General features: G+C 34.4%; 1 pseudogene; it reads right to left on the bottom strand.

Moving 5' to 3' along the window:
* Positions 1–15,588: 15,588 nt before the first annotated feature.
* Positions 15,589–21,212, bottom strand: LOC102665217 (transketolase, chloroplastic-like; annotated as a pseudogene).
* Between the last annotated feature and the right edge of the window lie 17 nt (positions 21,213–21,229).

Here is a 21,229-nt window from a genome sequence, read left to right as displayed (position 1 = left end):
AATTATTGAGCACTTGTTTTGAAATAAAAGAAAATTAAAGAAAAAAGGTTGAAAGGCCTCGTGTTATTTTGTCTTTTAAGGTTTGTGTCCTTGTACCATCTATACCATGCTAATATTGTTGTTGTTGGTTAATACCGCTACTTAAGTTAGGGTGTTAAGTAGTAGCTGCATGAATGCTTTCTTATGGATAAAAGAAGAAAGTTTATTGGAAAAAATGAGGGAAATTGTGAGGTAGATGGTTAACAATGCATAATATTTTTATAAAAAAATTAAGATTTTTATATTATTATTAACCTCTGGTGTATATTATTATTATTATTGTTTTATAATAGTATTACTTATTTTTTATAAATGAAGAAGTTTTATTGGAGAGAAACTAGGAAAAATGCAATTAGGGATTCCTTGATGACCAAAGGGCCCTCAAGAAACAAGGATATTCAAACTTTCAGTTTTAAACTAGCAACAAATTTGTCCATTCTATTCACATATAAGATTTTTTTGTCCCCCTTAACTGACCATAGCTGTAGCACCAAAGAAAGAGCATACACTAAACCTGCCCCATAGCATATGTAAGGGCATAGAAACCCCTTTGAAGATCTCTGCATTCTACTCCAACCATAAGCATGGTAGAACAAAAAAATTGCACTCTGCCACCAAGTTTCTGCTCTAGGCTAGAAGTATATAGACACACCCAGCATTCATCAAGAACTCCAAATCGATTATTCTTTAAGAAAGTAGTCACTCTAATGCAAAATAAATACACACTTAGTGGCTAGATAAGGTAAATCAAACTACTAACCTTGCTTGCCTATCTCATGTGGTTGTATTATTGTAATTAGTGTTATGTTGCCCTACCCTGTGAAAAATTGTTAGTGGAATTTATGCCAGTTATCTTGGCTTGGGGATGACTTAGATACTAACTGTATCTTAGCACAAAAGATTTTCTGGACTTTGCTATTATCAACCTTAAATGCATGTGGATCATACTTATTGCTCATAACATTATGAACTTGTTGTCCAGTTGTCCTTTTAAAGCTTGCTAGATTCTTTAATATCATTGAAGAATATAATGATGTTTATATTAGAAGTACATTTACCTAGTTCCATGCATACATTTGTAATATATATGTTTTTAATGTTTTATATTTTATGTTGCTTCCTTCTAATTGTTTTAATTGTTTCTTGATTGTCAGTTGACTGAACAAAAATTAACACGAAAGGAGGAAGGTATGTCAATGGTTTGTTAAACTTATATATATATATATATATATATATATATCATGCATGTTTATATGCCTTATATTCCTATGTTGGTGTTACATATGGCCTCAGAGACTTTGGTTTAGTGTTACATATGTTCATAAACTCATTCATTAGCCTACATGTATATAATCGATGCAATTGGTTTGCATCACCATTGAATGTGCCACAAATAGTTTGACAAAACACTGTCTATTATCTTTGTTGTTTAGCGTGTGGCTTGCTTGTTGAAAAAGGTTACTCAAGAGATTGAGCGGCGCATGTCAACTCAAGCAGAACATTTGCAAACTGTATGTTATGTTCATTACATTATTATTTTCAAAAGCTAGTTATTAGTTACTTTTAGTTTCTCAATCATTTTCTTCATATCACTTTCTTACCCTATGACTTCAGCAAAACAATCTTTTCAAGGCTCGGGAAGAAAAATACCAATCGAGAATAAGAGTACTCGAGGCACTTGCATCTGGAATTATAGATGAGAGTGAGGTATCACAAATAGTTTTGTCTAGTTATTTTGCTAGAAGTATACCAATTTTATATACCTTCAAATTTTCACATGCATTTTTCCTTTCTAATTAAAATTATCTTAATCTTTTGTAATATTTATTAAAATTTATTTTAGAATTCAATTTTCTTAATCTGTTGTAATTAATAGTAAATTTTATATTCTTAATCTATTGTAATTAATATTAAAATTTAATTTAATAAATAATATTTAAATGATAGATTAAATATAAATAATACATAAACCTCTTATTTTTATTTAATCTATCATTTAAATATTTATTTATTAGATAAATTTTACCATTAATATTAATTACAATCATGCTAATATATAGTATTTTTAATTATTTATATTTTTTAAGACCAGAAAAAATATAAATAATTAAAAATAATATTTAATTCAAGGACAGTGCTTACATCAGCACTGTCTTTGAAAGTACGCATTCTAAGACGGTGCTTACATCAACAACGTTGCTGATGTAAGCACCGCCTTTGAAAGTTGCTCACTTTCAAAGACGATGTTTTGGGACCCGTCGTTGAAATTTTTTAGCTTCGATGACGTCACATTCTACGATGGTCGAAAAACGTCATTGTATCCCCTATTTGACCGTCGTAGAAGCACTTTTTTCTAGTAGTGTGAACACTACAACACTATATTTATTAATTGACATGGCTTTTTTTTTTTCCTGAGACATGTGATGAAACATGTGATGAAACATTGTTTTTTATGATATGCATACCAACCGTATTAAATATAGGTGCAATCTAAACCGTTTATTTTGTCGATGTGATCTCAACCTTGGTATGGATCACGAGAGAACAATAGATCATCTAATATAAGTAGTAGTAGGGGTTTTATGCAACTCAACCCCTTTGTTTCTTGATATTCGCCATATTGCTTAAAATATGGAGAGTGTATTGCGTTAGTGACATACTGAAAGGGTATTATTTGAATGGCCTAATAGTTCTAAAGTCATCATAATAAGTGAGAACATGTTGTTTGATGCTTTAAGGAAAGCAATTATGGACGTAATTGGAGGTTACATGATTTTACTTGATCTTTTTTTACCATCAACCTATTTACATAGGTGATGGTTGTGTTAAATACAAGTGTCTATAGCTTAAAAGTGACGATGATGTGGCTAAAATGTTTCATCTTTTCAAAATTTAGCAGTAAAGGTCTCATTGAGTTGAATGTAACTTTTGGCATATCTCCGTATGAAATCCTTGCCCTATTGTGCAAACCAATGAAACCAAGATTTGCTTATGAGATCATTACTCTAATACGTGATAAATCTGTGTAGTCATGTTTTTCTTTATGAAAATTGTACTCTAGTTTTTTTAAAAGAAAAGTATGTATTATCAGTGCTTCTTTAGTTGTTGATGTTTGTTTTATGAATCAATTGAAGAAATTGTTGTTTTTAAATTACTAGATGCATGTTGTTTAAATAGTTTATGAACGCAAAAATGATAATTCATCCACAACATAAATTAAAAAAAAAGCATTTCAAAACAACATATAAAATGGTACATAATACATCAAACCATAATAATAATAATAATAATAATAATAATAACAACAACAACAACAACAACAACAACAACAACAACAACAACAACAATAATAATAATAACAACAACAATAGCATATGTCCAATACAATAATTAATTGCCTTTGCCACCCTTCTCGCCACCCTTGCTGCCATCCTTGCCAACCCTTTTCCTAGGTCTTTGTGTGTCTAAGTTGCACCCAATTGCTAAGCTCTACTGCAAGAATTGCAAAGCTTATTGTATGAGCTGATGATGACTTGTGTCCTCTAGCACAACTCTGAGGTCTAGCAAGCTCTACAAAGCTTCTGATGCCATCCAGAATCAATCTAACCACATACGATGTTTGCTTCATGTGAGGCATCAAAATATAATAACAAAAATAAAAGAAAAACATCAAAAGACACAACAAAATCACGATTCCATATTGTGTGTAGACAAAGATCACAACAGAATTGTGATTTCATTGTGTGTTTTGGAATAAGACTTAACAAAATTGTGATTATGTTGTGTGTTTCATAAAAAAAATACAATGGAATCATAGTTTTGTTGTGTTTTCTGTCAAAGCACACAATGTTATTACGATTCTGTTGTGGTCTTCGACCTGACAGACAACATAATCGTAATTTCGTTGTGGTGTTCAAAACTATAAAAAAAAGCACAAAATCATGATTTTTGTTGTGGATTTACCTACAAGGGAATTACAATTCTATTACTTTTTTTTTTCAAAATAAAAAACTAGGGAATCGTGATTTCGTTATAGACAATTTTACAACAAAAACATGATTCAAACCACGGGAAAAAATTACAAGATTAGAGGGGGGGCATGAATAAAGGGAGAAGGGAAGAGAAGAAGGAGAAGGATAAGGGGAAAAGGTGCGGGTGCGAGTAAGGAAGGAGAAGGTGAAGGTGAAGGGGGCAATAGAAAGGTGGGAGGAAAGAAGAGGAAGGGGTGGGGAATTTTGAAATAAGGAATAGAAGGGTCTATTCACCTTCAGATTGGGGCCACTAGCCACTTCTTTGCAATGGTTCGAAAATAGGATTACATGAATATTTATTCACTTTTATTATTCTCACCCCATTTTTATTAATTTCACCCCTTTAATGTGTAATTACCACTTTGTACTAACCCTAGTTTAAAATATTTTTACCTTTTTTCCCCTCCTCTTTCACCTTCTATCTCCCCTTCCTGCACTCTTTTCTCCCTCACACATCTTCTTGGATTCATCAAAGAAACTACATTCATTTTTTGTTTGCTTGCTTCACTGGAGACACACCCTTCCTCATTTTTATACTTTGCCTATGTTGGTTCTCGTTCAAGTTGAGTTACATTTCTTTTTTGTTTTACATATGCATAATGAAAATATGTTTACATTATGTATCTAAACTAAATACACAATAAATACAATTCCTTCATATTTTTAATAAATATATACATAATAAAATTATGTTTCTATTATGTGTTTGATCTAGATACATAGATATCAAATAGATACACAACAAAATGTCTCTCCCTTGAATATCTAATTTGGATACAATTTCAACACATCTTGATTGTACATTTAGTTTAGATACAAGAAGTGATGCAATCCTATCCCTCAAGGGTATCAGATAGAAGACTCCAAGTAGATTGGGTCAGAGATGCAAGAGAAGGCCCTAGGGTTCTCATGAGCCTTAGGGTAGATTTTGGGCCCATGGGCTAAGTATGAGCCCACTTATCTTTGTACATATTAGATTAAGGTTTCATTATCTTTTGGCCTTGTATTTAGGGCTTCATAATATAGGTAAGGTACCCTAGAAATGTAGGATTTTTCAGCCAGTGTATTTTAGGGCACCTAGACTAGTTTTTGTATTAGGGGTAGTTTTGTAATTTCACATGCATTAAGTGAATATTTGATGTGTGTGGTTGGAAATAAATTTAATTTAATTGAGAGAAACCCAATCCAATTAAATTTTAGAGGGGGAGGTGAGCATTTGCTTACTACACCCCATTGTCACATCATATAGTCACACTTTGTTCATGTCCTTCATGCTTTACATGTCTCATGACACCTAAGCACACTTAGTGGAGAATCTTGGACTTGATCTTGGATTAGTGGGTGGAACCATAGCTAAAATTCACTAATCATAATTAGTGAAATTTTGGCTCCACAAATTCAATTTCAAATTCAAGTGAAATTTGAATAAAAAATCAAATTTCCCTCCAATTTTGTGTGACACTTAGGCTATAAATAGAGGCCATGTGTGTGCATTTTTTCAACTTTGATCATTTGAGAATTACACTTCAAAGTTTAGACCTCTTTTGAGGCACAAATTTCGTGCTCCCTCTCTCCTCCCTCCATTCTTCTTCTTTTACCTCCAAGCTCTTATCCATGTCTTCCTATGGTGGTGAGCTTCTTCTTGTCTCATCTTCTCCTTGAAGTGGCGTCTCCTCTCAACTCTTCTTCTTCTCCATTTTGCTACCATTAAAATTAAAGAAGCAATGGAATCCATTGATGAAGAAGATCCAAGGCCTAGAAGCTCCACATGGAACTACATCATATGGTATCAAGAGCATCTTCATCTTGGTGATGTTCTTTTGCTTCCTCTATCTTTTTGTTCGGTCAGTTCACTTTAATTCCTTGTTATTAATCTTATTCTCCATTTTCTTTTGGTTTGGTTCTTTTTAGAGTAGATTCAAAAAAATAAATCGATTAAATCTTAGATCTACACTTGTTCTTGCATTTCTATGGTTCAAATTTTATAGATCTACTCTTGAATCATGTTTTTGTGTTGATTTTAGGTTCTATCATTTTTCAGTCATAATCTTCTTGTGCTGAACCTTTAGATCTAAATTTTCTTCCAAAATATTGATTAGAAAAAAAACACAAAAATCTAAGTGTAAATCACTTAATCCATGTTGTCTTAGAGTCATGTTTAGTCATAATAATTGTCACATTATGTTCTAAGTTTGTGTTGAATTTTTTATTTTGTTGATTGAATTCTAGATACATTTGTTCATGTATTCTTGTCATTCTTAGCCTATCTTTTGAAATTTGATTCTAATTCATGCATGTTATTTAATTCATAACATGTTCTAAATTAATTCCTAGAAGTAGTCTTGTTGTTGAACTTTTTTTTGTTTTCTAAGTTTCCTACATGATGCCTATGATGAAGTTGAGTTCTGGTGCTGAGTTGTGGCTCGATTTGTTAATCAAAATAAGTCTTAAGCTCTCTTGAATTGTGTTCTTCAAGATAATTGAGCATAAGCAAACATAAATTGTAACTATCCAAGCCTTAAGCAACATAAACACTACTTTTGATTTCTAGGTTGAAATCGCTGGTGCTGGCAGCTTGAACATACGAACTTGTATAAATTACTAGGAATTGGTCACTACGAATTTTGAGTTGAAATTTTTACTGAATTTTCTAGACATCTGGAAAAAAATTATAAAAAAATAAAAAAGCGATTTGGATAAATTTAAAAAATAATAAAAATCACACAATTTGGCAGAAAAATTAGTGTCCAGGAAAAAAAAGTGAAAAGGAAGTGTGTTTGTTGTTTAGGCTCGAAATTTGTTCTATAATTGGTGCCTATTTTATACCAATCTTAGTTATGAAATTTCAATTGAAAATTATTGTAAAAACAAGTGCCAAAACTAGAGGTTTCTTGAGTTTTTGTTTTTTTAGTTTTTCTACTCTACTCTAGAGTCATTCTAGGTTTCTCTTTGAGTCCTAGCTTACTTTTGTGTGCTTTTCATTGCTTTAATTGTTGAATAATCCTTGAAAATTTGTCTTGTTAAAACTCGATTGGTTTAGCTTTCATTTTTTTTTTTTGGTCTTTGTTGTTGCTTGTCTCTTTGTTTCCTTGTTTGTGAGTTGCCATATAGGGAATTGGAAAGAAGGATTGGTGTCATCCCTTGAAGAATTTGAGTCAAGAAGCAAGGGGAAAACCACCTTAAGAGCTATTGGACTAAGAAGCACTCCAAATTGAGTGAATCATCAAAGAGAGAACAAACACCAAAATTGAGGACCGTTTTGTAATTTTGTAATTTGCAATTTACTTACCTTCATTGCTTTCAAGTTTTGTAACAAATAGAAGTAAGTTGGGAGCCTCCATTAGGCCACCCTACTTCCATTTGTGTGTAATAATTTTAGGCAATTTTCCTTTAGGATTGTGAGTGTTTTGTTGGGAACCTTGAATGTGGTCATCCAAACACTCTTAGGATTCTCCTAGTTTACATTTCTTGCTTACTTTCATAGCTTATTTCCTTTACCTTCCATTGTCAAACCGCCTAGATAGCTTGCCTTTTACCAATTAGTTTTTACCTTATCTTTCACACCTCTTTTAGTGTTTATTTTGGCTAGTTTCAGCCATAGTTTATTTTACCTTTTGTTTTCAAACCCCCAACAAGAAAGAACCATAACTTAGGAACCAACATGAGCCTTCATTCTTTATCTAGTGTTAATGGTGAGGATTCTACTCCTAAGGACCCCTTGTATAAGATATTAGATGAGTTGAGATCCCTTAATTTGTGGAAAGAAAAAAAAAAAGAGAAAAGAAAAAGGAAAACAAAGAGTGGAAGAAATAAGTCAAGATGAAAGAGAGAAAATAAGAGAGAAAGAAAGAAGAAAAATAATGAAAGAAATGAAAAGAGAAAAACATGCCTCCTATAGTAGTCTTAACTCTTGCAAGAGCCTAAGTGAAGAACTTCGTGACTATTATGAAGGAAGGCATAGGTCACATCTTAGACCTCACTCCCATAGGATAGAAAATGAAAGAAAGCCTTAAGAGGCTAACATTAACCTCTCATACTTCCATGGGAAAGAAAACCTTAAGAGGCTTACTTAGATTGGGAAATAAGGGTAGAGCAAAAACTTAAAAGAAAGTCTACTTTAAAATATTATGGCTCTCATTCTTATCCAAAGAAAGACCAAGGTCTAGGCATCTTAGGGGCAACACCTTCTAAGCCCAAAGATGATAAGGGGAAGACAATAGAAAAGCAACCCCCTAAGGTTAGTATGCAAGAAAAACTAGTTCTATAAAGTGCTTTAAATATCTTGGAAGGAAACACATTACTTCTCAATGCCTCACCAAGAAAACCATGATTATGAGGAGCCAAGACATTTATAGTAGCCAAGATGAGGCTACTACTTCACCATCCTCTAGTGAAAGTGAAGAAGCAAAATGGGAAGAATCTAGTGAAGAAATCTAACCCCAAGAAGAAGGACAACCTTTAATGGTTAATGAAGAGTGTAACGAGGTAAGTGTCTCCTCCAAGAGGTTAGCTAAGAAGGAAAGGCATTTTGAAATAAAGACAAATATTAAAGAAATTTCCCCTCTTAGACAACCTCCACATTTTCTCCTTTGTAAAAAGAGAGGTATGATGAATGTTTTTAGGCAAGAGCTTAAATCCTTGTGCTTCGTTGGTGCCCAAAATAGGTATTATTAGGCACCAAATCCATAAAATAGGTGTAATGATGAATGTTTTGAGTGGTGCAACCCTCTTTTGTAAAATCACTCATGCACCCAACATCTTCATGATTTGTGTACATAAGGACTCATTAGGTAGGTTTTTTCATATTTTTAGTTTCAATACAAACTTAGGTACTCATATGGGACACCTTAGGTTTGTCATACTTTGTGGTAGGAATAATCAACATGAAAATACAGAAAAACGGTATGTTTTATTGCATTACTTTTCTTAATTTTTTAAATAGTGATCAAGGGGTTCTCATAAACCCTAAGAGAATATAGGTCATTCCTGAGTGGCCCACTCCACCAAGTATAAGGAAAATTTGGGGCTTCCATGACTTAACAAACTTTTACAAAAGGGTTGTCCCATATTTTCTATACTTGTAGCACCATTCATTGAGTTGGTGAGGAAACATGTTCCTTGATGGGAAGATGCCAAGGAAATGGGTTTTCAGACCTTACCTTACTTCAACATACCAAACACCACTAATATATATGTTTTTGTTCTTTTTACAGGTGTTGAGGAAAAAAGCCCAGAGTTTTAAGAATCTCAGGATTTGAGGTCAAATTCTTTTCAAAGGGGAGGGAATGATGCAATGCTACCCCGCAAGGGCATCGGATATAAGACTCCAAGTAGATTGGGCCAGAGATGCAAAAGAAGGCCCTAGGATTCTCATGAGCCTTAGGGGTAGATTTCGGGCCCATGGGCAAAGTATGAGCCCACTTATCTTTGTACATATTAGATTAAGGTTTCATTATCTTTTTGACCTTGTATTAGGGCTCCATAATATAGGTAAGGTACCCTAGAAATGTAGGATTTTTCAGCCCTTGTATTTTAGGGCACCTAGACTAGTTTTTGTTTTAGTATCATTTTGTAATTTCAGATGCATTAAGTGAATATTTGATGTGTGTGGTTGGAAATAAATTTAATTGAATTGGGAGAAGCCCAATCCAATTAAATTTTAGAGGGGGAGGTGAGCATTTGCTTGCCATACCCATTGCCACATCATATAGTCACACTTTGTACATGTCCTTCATGCTTTACATGCTCATGACACCTAAGCACACATAGTGGAGAATCTTGGACTCGATCTTGGATTAGTGGGCTGAACCATAGCTAAAATTCACTAATCATAATTAGTGAAATTTTGGCTCTAAAATTTGGCTCCACAAATTCAAGTGAAATTTGAATAGAAATTCAAATTTCCCTCTAATTTTGTGTGACACTTAGGCTATAAATAGAGGTCATGTGTGTGCATTTTTTCAACTTTGATCATTTAAGAATTACACTTCAAAGTTCAGACCTCTTTTGAGGCACAAATTTCGTGCTCCCTCTCTCCTTCTCCCTCCATTCTTCTTCTTCTACCTCCAAGCTCTTATCCATGACTTCCTATGGTGGTGAGCTTCTTCTTGACTCATCTTCTCCTTGAAGTGGCGTCTCCTCTCAACTCTTCTTCTTCTCCATTCCGCTGCCATTAAAATTCAAGAAGCAATGGACTCCTTTGATGAAGAATATCCAAGGCCTACAAGCTCCACATGGAGCTACATCAAGATGGAACCAAAAATACATTGTGTATCCAAACAAATTTTTTATTTTAATGTGTTATTATTTTCTTTTAAAAAAAATCATTAATTATTCGACACGAAAATTGTATTAATTATTGTCTTAATTATTCAACCTTCATGTATAAAATTAATCATGATATATGTTATGTGCTACCACTAAAACTTCATAAGTACAACTCATAGAGATATTGACCTAGCCTTTACTGATTCAGAGAGACGGAGAGAGGTATAATAGCAACACTAAACTGCTCCTGTGGGAAAAATAAGAGCAACACTAAACTGCTCCACATGGAAAATCATTTACCAGTGCCAAAATAACATATAGGGTGGCCATGATTCTACACAAAAGCATACATGATTCATGCCACAATAACTGTATTACTCACTGTATTACTACTATGAATAAAAAATAGTATAAGTGCTGATAAAAAAAATTATACCAATTGTCTCAAATACACCAAAATTGTTATTCCTAACCTATCATGAAGCGTTTTTACACCCGGCCAATGTTTGTATTCTTTAAAAAATAACTTGCCCATTTCTTCCGAATTGTTGTGATGGTGTCATTGTCCAATGGTGTGTCATCACCAAACCACTACAAATTTTAATATTTAAAGTTAGTAATGCAAATAAAAAAATTGAGTACAACTCATAGTCAACAATCTTAGAAAGTGAACTTTATGTATACCAAGGACCAATCATTCTTCATCTCCCCGCTTATGATGTTCCACATCCAATGCATCATGTAATATCCACATTAACAACATCTGATTTGAATGTGACTCTACATATGAAAAATAATTGAATATCCTATACATTACAGTATTACATCACGTTAGTAGACAACAATAAGGCATGCTAGATATGACTAACCTTAGCTTCAATCCACTTAGGTGCAGCTGGCTTAGTATCACCAGACGAACTCGTCTTTAATTTGTTCATTGCACTGGTTAAAAAAAACCACATCAACGCATATAGAATGATAACATATTCAATGATGAACATTAAAGAAGACAAGGAAAAAGTTAAATGTTATGAGTTAACTTATTAATTGCGGCTTTGATATGAATATCAGGTTTCCTACACAACGAACATAACCAAACAACAACATGTTGCCTAGGACACAAAACTACCAGCTGCTAATGTGCCCTGCATTTCATGCACATTACATATGTATAACACAAAGATCGGTTAAAGTATTATTGTTAAACATGACTTATTGTTGGAAGTAAGCTCCGAGGTATACCTCTCGTTGGGATTCCTTAAGCCATCTTTCAATATATTGTTGGCACTTGCCACGTTTATCCTTTGAAATGTGCAAGGACTGTGGCTCAAGGAATGCATAGATGGAACCATGACCCAAGCTTTGACTCCACTCATCCATATACCTATTGACGACATTTGACATTAATGGACTGGATCATGTATATAGATTGAATGAGGAACAAATAAAATAAGGATTTCACTTACATCATCCATAATTGTTGTACATATATGTTCAAACTTTTGTCACCTACTATTATTTCACTAACATCAGAATGTTAGGAATATCAATGTAGCTCCATCAATAATTTCAAATTTACTCCCATCAAACTTGATTTCTATTGGCTTGTCGTAAATATCAAAACTCAACTTTATCAGCCCACGCATCAGATCATTGGCATCCACATTAGCCGGTGTTGGCCATGTGTAGCCACTTTGTACGGAGTTATTTATGCATCCTGCATGGTTAATGAATGTGGGTCAATAGTTCATGTCTAATTATGAATGTGTTACTTCATGTACAACAAAACAAACGTGTTACCTCATGTGATACAACTTTGACAAGCTGTGTGGGCCATGCAATGAATATGTCAAGGGCCTGCCTGACATACTGAATTTCTGAGGTGGGATAGGGGACTTCAGCGTTAACATCAATGACTTTTTCCACACTGACCCTTACCCACTACTACAATTTATTGATTTAACATCGCAAGCTTAAAAAACCGATGTAAATAAAAGGGTAGTGGCATTTTGGTAAATAAGTTGACTTAATTAACATCGATTTTGAAAAAACTGATGTTAACAAGTTGATGTTAACATCAGTTTTTCCAAAACCCGATGTTAACATTAATATCTTAACATTGGTTATTGAAAAACCGATGTTAACTTTAATATCTTAACATCGGTTATTGAAAAACCGATGTTAACTGTAGAAAGTTAACATCAGTTTTTGAAAAAACCGATGTTAACATTGTAAAGTTAACATCGGTTTTGTTTAAGAAACCAATGTTGTCTTATTCATAACTTAAAACCCCAAAATCCATTTTCCCCCCACGCAATCAGTTACGAAAACCCTTTTCCCTTTCTTCCTCATCGCTCAGGCTCGAAAGACCTGTCTGTCCTCCTCACTCAAGCTGCCATTGAGGTTCGTGTTTGGGTTCGCACAGGTTCGATGAGTTCCCATTCGTGACTGTCGTGATTTAGTTACGTGGGCAAACCTTCATGTTGCTTTAACCTTATCCCTATATAATGTTAACTTCGGGTTGGTGAGTTCATTGTTTCCTAGGTTTTAGACATTGTCTTGGCTCCTGGTTGGTGGGTTCATGAGTTCTTGAGTTGGTGGGTTTGTGAGTTCGTTATTTTGTAGGTTGCTCTCTTTGGCACTTTTGATTCTGTAAGTTTTGTCTTCAACTTTTGATAGCTGTAACAATTCTCAGATTTTACTTCGAAGGGATAACATTCGATCTTTATTCTCCTTTCGTTGTCTCTTATTATTTCTTTATATACTGGTTTTGAATGAAATATTGGTCGATTCTGTTTTGTATGCCAACCTAACCGTGAGAGATGAGTGGTTTGAATACACTTAAAAATACATATATAGATATCTTTTTTTAAAATGTTTTTTTGTTGTATTTAAAAGAAAGTCTGGAAATTTGTTTTGTGACTGCTACTAAGTGTTAGAAGAAGATGCTTGTTTCTGCCAGTTGTAGAGACTTTGATGCCACCACATGGGATGTATAGTTAGATACTGAAGATTAAAAGAAGATCCCAATTTCAATGTAACAACAATTAATCTAGTCATAAATCAATTGTTTTTATTTATATCAATCCATTTTATCCCATTTTTTTTTTGGATTGCTTAGCCTGAAACCTTGATAGCTGTTACTATAAATTGAATTCACTAAAAATGAAATAAAAACTATATGAGAAGGATTTCCTTAAAGTTTGTCTTTGGTGGTACTCCTAGGCTTAGGATGTGATAGTCTATCTAAGAGATTAGGACCATGTCTCTACTTAAAGAAATATTTATAATTAGAGGAACAAGGAAAAGAAAGGGTTTATCTGTAGTCATCATGATTTGGAGGGTATTGAGAATTGTAAACTAAGCTAGTTCGATTAGGAAGCAAGAGGATATGGAGACTAATTTTTTATTTTCTGAAATCTTCGATGTTCTAGTCTAGCAGGCATGCCAATATTTTGTATTTAAATTTAGAATCAATTTTAGGCATTTTTCTTTTCTTATATGTAAGTGTATGAATAGGAAAAGTTGTGTTACTAATACTCCAGGTCTGTAAGATACCTCAAAGGAGACCCAATTTAAATGAATGTGAAGTCATGTAGGATTACTTCTTGGGGTCTTGGACAATGAGAGTATTATCATGACTACCCCGCATGTTCGATTTGCTATAGTATTAGTAACAGGGCAAAGTATAGGCATAACAGATCACTACTTGATAGGAACTGAGAAAATAAGATGGAACCTAGGTGGAAAGAATAAAAAAGAGTATAATTTTACTATTGAAAATTGAACACAAAGTGGAGAATTGAATAAGGATCTTTCCTCCCACTCCCTAATCTGATTTGTCAAATACCCTCCTCAATCTGATTTCCTTATTTATCTAACCAAACTCCAATATTGACTAACTAACTAACTATTCTCACTAAATAACTTATGGACTAACTAACTAACAGCTATCCTTATTCATCCCTCCACATTATACATCCTGACAATAGTTCCCCCTTGAAATTCCACCTTGCCCTCAAGGTGGAAATAGGGAATTCAGAACCTCACAGGCTTTGATCTTTTTTCTTGAATTATATATGCAGAAATTTCTTCAATTCAATCTGGCTTATTAGCTGTCACAAGCTAGCTGGCCTCTTCATAAGGTACTCACCTACACAAGTTTTTGCATGTTAAGTTATTTGGTTTGTGCATAGTTTTATTTCATTTATTAAGTGGATGTTCATTTTACTTTTTCGTTCCTATTTATAGCAACATAAATTGAATTTCAAGTAGGCATTGCTATCTTGTAACTAAGAATAATATTGAGCAATGATGTGACTAGAACCATATGAAGCTTGATTGTCAACCTCATTACCTTATTTGAAGCTTTATTCACACAACATACACTGCTGACACAAAATTTCTTGAATTATATATGCAGAAATTTCTTCAATTCTGGGTTATTAGCTGTCACAAGCTAGCTGGCCTCTTCATAAGGTACTCACCTACACAAGTTTTGGGATGTTAAGTAATTTGGTTTGTGCATAATGTTATTTCATTTATTAAGTGGATGTTGATATTTCTTTTTCCTTCCTATTTATAGCAACCTAAGTTGAATTTGAAGTAGGCATTGCTATCTTGTAACTAAGAATAATATTGAGCAATGATTTGACTAGAACTTGTAAGTGCCAATGAAATTTGTAGTTAGGCATAATGGATAAGGTATGTAATCAAGGATCAAGAAATGTACATACTTTGTAATGAATCAAATCACCTTTAGAGAAATTGAGGGTGAAGGTGGGTTGGTCAGCTCCAAGGTAATGAAATATGTTGTGCTTGCGTGTTTTAATATCCCAATTTCCCGCAGCTCCTTTTTCAATCTCTGAAATATGTTGTAGGTTTCATTCTTTCCTTAAATAGTCACTAGTTTACTTATAGATTAATTGTTCTATATTTTAGAAGTAATATGGAGTTTTGTCACATAGCGATGCCCATTGGGCATTTCTAAACCTTAATTGTTCAATTAAGAAATCCATTCAAGTTTTCTGTCATTCTTCTTTCCTTCATCTCTAATAGTTGTTACAACTTCATTAATTCAACTCATCCTTTAATGTAAGTGGTTCCTCTGACAATGTTATGCAAGAACAATCTAATCTTCCTTATTGTCGCTAAAGTGATATCTCAAAAAACAAATCATGTAACAGTAACCCAAAGCCACCAGTGAAAACCACAAGTTCTAGATGAGATAAAAGAAACTCAACAAATATATCTACGAAAGTTCTTTGGCAGCAACAATAACAGCTTCCTTGGTGATACCAAACTCCTTGTATATTTTTCCTGCTGGAGCACTTTCTCCGAATCGATCAATGCCTACGGCATTTCCTTTGCTTCCAACAATGTTGTGCCAACCAAATGTTGATCCTACCTCAATGCTAACTCTAGTTGTTACTGAAGTTGGTAGAACACTCTCGTTGTATTCATCTGACTGCTTATCAAAAAGTTCCCAGCTAACAAAAGAAACAATTGTAACAGCTTTTCCTTCCTTCCTTAGATCCTCAGCAGCAACAACAACAATTTCCAACTCAGAACCAGTTCCAATCAAAATAACATTAGGCTTGTTACTTGATGAGTTGTCTGAAATGGTGTAGCCATCCTTTTCAACTCACTCAATAGAAGTTCCTGGAAGTTGGGTCAACTTTTGCCTACAAAGTGCAACAATTGAGGGTCTCTTCCTGTTAACCACAACAACTTTGTATGATCCAACAGTTTCATTACCATCAGCTGGATGAAGCATCAAAGTGTTTGGCATTGCCCTGAAGCTTGCCAAATGATCTATTGGCTTATGAGTTGGTCCATCCTCTCGAAGTACAATCGAATCATGAGTCATCACATAAATAACTCTAGCTTCACACGGTGCAGAAATCCTTATGGCAGCTCTCATGTAGTCAGTGAAGACAAAGGGCATTTAGATTTTGCTGAAATATATTTCTTGTAGCATCTGTAGGGCTTTCTGAAGTGTATGTCTGAAAGTTGAAATTTAATTAGAAGGGTAGTCAATAATCCATAAACAAATGATGGAAGTCAAGTTTTATTTATCTTAAAAGTTTGAAGGCTATACATGCATGAAGCAAAAAGATGGATGATGAGTGAAGATGCAATGTACTTAATACGAATTTTAACTGTAATTAGGAAAGTTAATGATTATAACAAACCATGGAAACAAATCACCACCATTCAGTAAAATTGGATTACACATCATTCAACTACTAAGGAGATATAGCTCAAAATAAATATTAGGAGAAACCTAGAAGTTTGTTAGCTTACTCACCGGAAGTGCTTTCTCCCAACCAGCTGGTAATTCGCCAGTAATAATAGCCTTCAGTTCTACAGCTTCCTCACTGTATTTCTTCTCATATTCCACAAACTTGGCATTCCACTCAGCTTCAAGTTTAGTACCCTTAAGGGTATGGCGACTCCAATGCCTAAGGAAAAATAAAGAAAGTTTCATTCTAGATCATGAAAATCTCCGTAGACTAAAAGGTAACAAAGATATCTCTAACTCCCCATCCATACTTCATGACATGTTCAGGCACATGGAAAGGATCGTATGGCCATCCAAGATTCTTCCTTGTACCATCCACTTCTTTAGCACCTAATGCACTCCCATGAACACTATAGGAATTAGCCTTGTTTGGAGAAACAAACCCAATGGTAGTGGTTACCTGTGAAATAGTAATGAATTTGAAAATAGGCATAGCAGATGTTGAAGATGGCTCGACAACAGAAGTTTGGCAATCAGACTCAGAATCTACAAATACCTCCTCATTTAATACACTATCAGTGTGACCAATTGTCTTGACTCTTCGAAAAGGCATAGGCCAAAGTCTCCATCTGCGTCCAGATGAAGCTGGTCCAGGAGCATCATTCTTGGCTTTCACTGCATCATCTAGTCCCACTAGAATTGTATCTTTGGGCTCAACAGGTAAGTCTAAACCAAATACAGTCATTCCAAGTACAAGAGGAGCAGCCTTTCCCACAGCAGATACCTCTCTTTGAACTTCAGAACAAGATTTTCATTCTTAATTATGGATAATGCAAAACTTCTAAATTCTTCTACAGATATCCAATATGCTTCAAAAACCTCAGCAGCAGCAACCAAACCCATACCTGCTTTAAGTTCATGACCACAAAGTGAGGCCTCAAACCCTGCATATTTTAAGAAAAGTAAATAAACGATTTATTAGTGCCAAACAATAATTGCATAGAATAAGCCAAACCAATTTGAGGCACAGTTGTTAGCTCTTAGTCTCTTACTCAAAGCAGAATGACTTTGGTCCTTCTCATTGGAAGTTGTTGTTTGAGGTTTAGTTAGTTTACTTTTCTTACAAGAATCTTCAAAGGCAGAGGTTTGTTGACTATCATCTACCAGGTCATTTGATACTGACTTTCCAACATGTTCATCATTACATTCAATAATATCCTTAGTACTAGAATGACTGCCAGAACCAGTGTCAACTTCTACTGGTGCATCTTTATCAACCTCTTTATAATGGCCCAAAAACAATCATGGTTAGATCGAATTTATGTGCATCTTGGATTCTATTGTGAGCCAGGTGAACCTTATTTGAAGCCTGTCAAAGTTTCACTTTTAAAGATTCATTTTCTTCCTCAAGAACTTTCAGATCGTGCCTTATATCTGTCATTTACTATTCTGCATGTTCCAAACAGTCACAACTCAAATTGTGCATTCTTTCTGTTCATCAATAACAACATGCAACATTGAGCTGAACCTGAACCTGAACCGGTTTCTAACATTTCCATATTTAAAATGCTGAACCTGAACCAAGTTCTTCCATTATTTAACATGGCTCTTAATCTTTATTCTTGTCATATGTTCTAACTTCTATGTTCCTCAAGGACATGGAGATTGAACCTCTTATCAGTTATGCTAGAAACGGTCCCAATAAAAATTGTATAACCAATTTAAGGCAATTGTATAACCAATAGGAATTGAGAGCTCACTGCAAGACATTATTCTGCATACAAGAGCGCAGGAACAGAAAAGAAATTATAGGTCCCACATAGAAAATGAATGAATGTTAGTTAATGTAGAATGAGTATGAGAATAAAATATCAAGTTGAGGTGTGAAATGCAGTAACAAAATTATCATTACTTTCTTTCCTTTGCCAATTCTTATAAGCTTCTTATGGACTTAATAGTGTCACCATACTTGACCAACTAAACCAGCAAAGAGGTGATCCCTCTTGCTGTCTAATTTTGAATTGGAGAAGCACGTAACATTGGAACTGTGAGCTTAGCACCAATTACAATGTTGATAGCTAGATTGTGAAGTTCACTAGCTAGATTGTAAACCTAGGTAGCTAGTGAGAAGACACAGCTTGCATGCATGTCCCAAGCATGCAAGCTGTGTCTTATAATATCCACTGCTCTTTCTGTAAAATCAATTTCAAAATAACCAAAGTAAACAAATCATATATAATATCAAATTCTATACAACTTTATCTGCTGCAAACACTACTATAGTACTATTGCTATGTCTTATAAAATATAAAACTACAATTACTTCTCTACCCCTTCTAAAGGTAAATCACAAGTATTTACCTCCTCAAATTGTGCAATCTCTTCATCGGGTATTATACTCCGCCTTGCATCCGAAAAATACACATGAGAATGACAAAAATATAAGAATTGACAGTAGTGATATGAAAGTATGAAACATAAAGTAAGATTGTTGGGATAAACCAGTTCTTCTGGTGAAGTAAAATTGAGATTGGTGGGATAAACCAGTTCTTTATCTGATTTGCAAAGCCATGGAACCAGCAGAGTGAGTTTCTGCTTTGCAGCTTGTCGTGAATATGCAGCTCAAAATAATGGGTTTATAACTGTTCCCGTCATCCAAGGAGGCAAATACATAAACTAGCCGACTGCTTAGAAAACTACAGCAAAGAAAGCAAATATATAATCTTGGCAGGTCATGAAAAGTTGATCTTGCTACAAATTTTAGAAAAAGTAAATAGCTATAATCATTTGATGAAGCACTAGAAATTTTAACATGCTTGAAAATAATGAGACATTAACTTGCTTCAAAATCATGACACATTAACTTGCTTGAAAATTAGACACACATCTTGGTTTGTAGTGCCATATAATCAATAGCCCAATTATAATAATTCCTAGGAGTCCAATACCTAGAAACCAACAAAGAGGGAGGGGTCCTAAGAATTGAAGGTAATCTTGAAGAATTACTTACAAAAGTCAAATTTTGAAACTGTTTGACTTATTCACATTGTATGACTGTCCTCACTACTGTGTATGCTAGTTAGACTTGTGATTTTGAGACATTGATTGCATCAATTGATATCTATCATACTTTAAGCCTACTCATTGTCACATATTGATATCTATTTGATGATTGATGTAGGTGGTCATTGAGTTATTTGTTAGATTGTTCATTTTATTTTGGACCATGCTGCTCATCATCATAGGTACAAATGTTTGTTACCAATTAATGTTTTAATTACTTGTTCACTACCATTAAAGACAACTGATATATGATATACAAATTGTGTTCATAATGAGAGAACCTTAGATTCCCGTTTGAGACTGAATGCAATGATTCTTGTGGACAGTTTGCATTAATCATTGTATTCAATCTTGAATTGTCCATTTTGATAGTTTGGGGAGACTTATATTTTTATGGTAGATTCATGCTTTAAGGTTAACACTATTTTTTTTAATTTGATGAAATTTCGGTACAATGCATTTCTAGTTGTTCTCTAAGTGCATACTTGATTATCGGGAAATTAATTTCACCAATTTCATGTTATGTACTTGGAGACCAATGCAAAATGCTGTCGAAATTTTGTCAAATTTAACAAAATAGAATTAACCTTGACATATGAAGCTACCATAAAAGACGGTCTTCCTGAATGGGATAGGGCCACACCTATAATAAAAAAGTGAAATTTTCATGCATCGAATAACTTTGTGAGTATCACAGAGTTATTACTTTGATGGATCGAAGTTGGATGAATGAAAGGCGCATCAGCCCAAAATATGAGGAAGGCATCGAGCAGTTCTTACAATTTGCTTCAGAAATAAGTCAACCGGATGAAGATGGAAAATATTATTGTCCTTGTATCAATTGTTTGAACGGAAGACGACAAATACTGGATGACATACGGGAGCATCTATTGTGTGATGGGATTAAGAAGAATTACACGATGTGGATATGGCATGGTGAATTGACAGACATGCAGAGTGGGTCCCAATCGGAACCATTTGAGGTAGAAATGGGAGATCGCTTGGAGGATATGATTCGTGACCTTGGACAAGAGTCTTTTCAGCAAGCACATGCCCCTATGTATGAAGGATTGCAAAGTGATTCAAAGAAGTCTTTGTATACGGGGTGCAAGAATTACTTGACGCTGTTGTCGATGGTGTCAAGTCTGGTTAATGTCAAGGCTAGATATGGGTGGAGTGACAAAAGCTTTAGTTCACTGCTTCAAGTAGTGCATGATCTGCTTCCAGAGGAAAACACGTTGCCTAAAAGTTACTATCTGGCCAAGAAGATACTGTGTCCGATGGGTATGGAGTATCAGAAGATTCATGTTTGCCCGAATGATTGCATACTGTACAAGCATGAATTCAAAGAAATGTCCAAATGTCCTAGGTGTGGGGCATCACGGTACAAAGTGAAGGATGATGAGGACTGAAGTTTTGATGAAAACTCAAAGAAGGGCCCTCTAGTGAAAGTGTTGTGGTATCTTTCTATCATTCCAAGGTTTAAGCGTCTTTTTGCTAATGGAGACGACGCAAAAGACCTTACCTGGCATGAAAATGGGAGAAACTCTGATGGAATGGTCCGTCATCTGGCTTATTGCTCCCA

This window comes from Glycine max, chromosome 1 (genome assembly GCF_000004515.6).
Source record: "Glycine max cultivar Williams 82 chromosome 1, Glycine_max_v4.0, whole genome shotgun sequence".
In the NCBI taxonomy this organism is placed as follows: domain Eukaryota; kingdom Viridiplantae; phylum Streptophyta; class Magnoliopsida; order Fabales; family Fabaceae; genus Glycine; species Glycine max.
This window is presented reverse-complemented; position numbering and strand designations above follow the sequence as displayed.